The sequence below is a fragment of the Chiloscyllium plagiosum genome, unplaced genomic scaffold, assembly GCF_037043375.1.
Source record: "Chiloscyllium plagiosum isolate Xiang-an unplaced genomic scaffold, Cpla_swu_hap1 HiC_scaffold_27, whole genome shotgun sequence".
Taxonomy (NCBI): domain Eukaryota; kingdom Metazoa; phylum Chordata; class Chondrichthyes; order Orectolobiformes; family Hemiscylliidae; genus Chiloscyllium; species Chiloscyllium plagiosum.
Window position 1 is genome coordinate 13818005 of NW_028270165.1, and position 3592 is coordinate 13821596.

Genomic DNA, 3592 nt, shown 5'->3' on the forward strand with positions numbered 1-3592 from the left:
CATTTAAAAGGCATCTGGATAGGGTTATGAATAGGAAGGGTTTAGAGGGATAAGGGCCAAATGCTGGCAAATGAGACCAGATTCAGTGAGGATATCTGGTCAGCATAGACCAGTGGACCAAAGGACCTGTTTCTCTGCTGTGTATCTAGATGACTCTGGTTTGCCACGCCAGTCTGTTCAATTTATCTCTGGTGTCATAGCCTTGATGTCTCATTCTAAAACTCCCCCACCCCCGTGGGGGCACGTTAACCATTTTGTGTCTGATTGGTTGCCAAGAAGTTGCATTGCATGTTCATCCTGAATTTACACACTATATTTTTACTTCCAAAGATCAGACCTGCTCACTCTCAACAGTATCCCAATGTCGTGGAAGTTATTAATTTTCAGGTGGAGATATCCAAAATTCAGAGAGGAGTCAGTTGTGACTGTTTTGCTCTTCTGTCCCTGTCAGATCCTGAATCAGCACTTTCAGGAGAATTAGAATGGAGTGAGAACGGAGGGGGAGAGAGAGAGAGAGATGGTACTTTCAGTTTTGTGGAAGAACAAATGAAAAGAATATTCTGCAGAAAGTAGAATTGCTTGTTCTGAATTTCTACCCTGGACTGACAGTGATGACTTCTGTAATCTCTTTTCAGAGTATTTGATCTGAAGATGAAGTTTCAAAATCAACAGATGAAGGGCTTATGCCTGAACCATTGACTCTCCTGCTCCTCAGGTGCTGCCTGGCCTGCGGTTTTCTACTCTGATTCTCCAGCATTTGTGAATCACTCAATCCACCGGGACTGCAACAATTTTCAACTATGATCCAATTGGTTCCTGTTTCAGTACGTTTTCAGCATCAGTGGGACTTGAAGAGTGACCCTACTGTTGCAGCAACGCACTAAGTGTGGAGCCTGAAACAGTTATCTGGCCTGGAAAGAGGAATTCAAAACAGGGAGTGGACATACACGCGTTTGTGTGCAACTGTAGCTTCGGCCATGGAGAAACCATGGAAGTGTGGCGACTGCGGGAAAGGCTTCCGTGTCCCGTCTGCCCTGGAGACACATCGGCGCAGTCACACCAGGGAGAAGCCATTCTCCTGACCTGAGTGCAGGAAGGCCTTCAGTGATTCCTCCGCCTTGCTGAGGCACCGGCGGGTGCACACAGGTGAGAGGCCCTTCAGCTTCCCTGAGTGCAGGAAGAGCTTCAGCGATTCCTCCGCCCGGCTGAGGCACTTGCGGGTTCACACAGGGGAGAGGCCCTTCAGCTGCCTCAACTGTGGGAAGGCCTTCAGCGATTCCTCCGCCCTGATGAGGCACCAGCGGGTGCACACAGGGGAGAGGCCCTTCCGCTGCCCCGATTGTGGGAAGGTGTTTACTCGCTCCTCCCACCTCGTGATTCACCGGCGGGTCCACACCGGTGAGAAGCCCTTCGCCTGCCCCAAATGTGGGAAGGCCTTCAGCGATTCCTCTGACCTGCTGGCTCACCAGCGGGTCCACACCGGCGAGAGGCCATTCACCTGCTCTGTCTGCGGGAAGTGCTTTACACACTCTTCCGACCTGCTAAAGCACCAGCGGGTCCACACTGGGGAAAGGCCCTTCAGCTGCTCTGTGTGCGGGAAAGGCTTTACCCAGGCCTCCCACCTGCTGACACACCTGTGGGTCCACACTGGGGAGAGGCCATTCACCTGCCTCGAGTGCAGGAAGGGCTTTGCTGGCTCCTCCACTCTACTGACGCACCAGCAGGTCCACACTGGGGAGAGGCCGTTTGCCTGCCCCGAGTGTGGGCAGAGGTTCACAATGTCCTGCAGCTTGGACAAGCACCAGCGGAGGCACCAATGCTCCCAACAATCAGATTCTGCCGGTAACGCTGCTGAGGGTCACCCCCAGGACTGAACCTCCTGCCCTATCTGACAGTGGGGGGAGTGGAAGAGTTGGTAGGCTTTTTTGTTTTCTACTGGGGGAGTGGGGGGGAAGGGGGGTGGTGGCTCAGTGGTTAGCACTGCTGCCTCATAGCGCCAGGGACCCAGATTTAATTCCATCCTCATGGTGACTGTCTGTGTGGCGTTTGCATGTAATTCCCCACTGTGTCTGCATGGGTTTCCTCTGCGTGTTGCAGTGTCTTCCCAAAGTCCAAACGTGCGCATGTTTGGGCGAATTGGCCAAGCTAAATAGTCCCATAATGTTCATGAATGTGTAGATGTGGTGCATTAGTTAGGGGTAAGTGCAGAGTGATAGGATAGGAAAATGTGTCTGGGTGAGTTACTCTTCAAAGGGTCGCTCTAAACGTGTTGGGCAGAAGGGCCCGTTTCCACACTGTAGTGGCTCTATGTTTCTATGAACCTTGCTTCCAGTGGGCGCTGCTGCTCATTGAGCCCAAGATCCGCACAAACCTACGACCACAAGACCATTGGAGCAAAAGTTAGGATATTTTGACCCATCAAATCTGCTCCACCATTTATTCGAGACAAAATAAAAAACTGCAGATGCTGGAATCTTAAATAGACAAACAGGAGGCTGGGCACAATAAGGCAGGCAGCACCAAGAGGTGGAGAAGTCAGCATTTCAGGTATTATCCCTCAGGACTGAAGAAGGGTTCTCCCCGAAACGTTGACATCTCCATCAGAAATGATTTATCAGGATGTTGTTAGAACTAGACGGCATAGGCGTAGAGTGAGAGGGGAAGGATTTAAAAGGGACCTAAAGGGAAAACTTTTCATGCAGAGTGTGGTGCGTGTATGGAATAAGCTGCCAGAGGAAGTGGAGGAGGCTGGTAGAATTACAGAATTTAAAAGACATTTGGTTGGGGACATGAATAGAAAGGGTTAGAGGGATTTGGGCCAAGTGCTGGCAAATGGGACTAGATTAATTTAGAATATCTGGTCCGCGTGAACGAGTTGGACTGAAGGATCTGTTTCCGTGCTGTACCTCTCTATGACTACCGGTCCTGATTTAAGTTTCGACTTGAGTAACTTTGAATAATTCAATCTTGTTGAATTCACCTCCTGAAAGGTTTCAAATGAACCCCTCCAAGCGATATGAGTTAACTACGCCGAGTTGGAGAAAGTATCCCATCAAGTTCAACACGAATGCGCAGTTGAAGAAGTCAGAAGTCATACAACACCAGGTTACAGTCCAACAGGTTTATTTGAAATCCCAAGCTTTGGGAGCATTTCTCCTTCATCAGTGCTGCTCCTTCATCACTTCACCTGATGAAGGAACAGTGCTTCGAAAGCTCATGAGTTCAAATCAATCTATTGGGATTCTCACCTGGTGTTGTGTGACTTCTGACCTGTCCACCCCCAGCACCTCCACATCAGAGTTGACGAATTAGATTAGATATTATTCAGCATGATTTAGTGAGATATTCATCTGGATGTCCTTCTGCCTGAAACATCGATTCTCCTGCTCCTCGGGTGCTGCCTGACCTGCTGTGCTTTTCCAGCACCACACTCTCAACTCTGATCTCCAGCATTTGCAGTCCTCACTTTTTCCTGGTTGATGTGGAAACTCAACACTGTCAGAGTTACAAAGAGATGCCAGTCATAGAGTACTATAGCACAGAGACAGGCCCTTCAGCCCAAACTGGTCCATGCTGACCAAAATGTTTGTCA

General features: G+C 49.6%; 1 pseudogene; it reads left to right on the forward strand.

Moving 5' to 3' along the window:
• The first annotated feature begins 977 nt into the window (after window positions 1-977).
• LOC148143174 (uncharacterized) lies at window positions 978-1874 on the forward strand (annotated as a pseudogene).
• Window positions 1875-3592: the final 1718 nt, after the last annotated feature.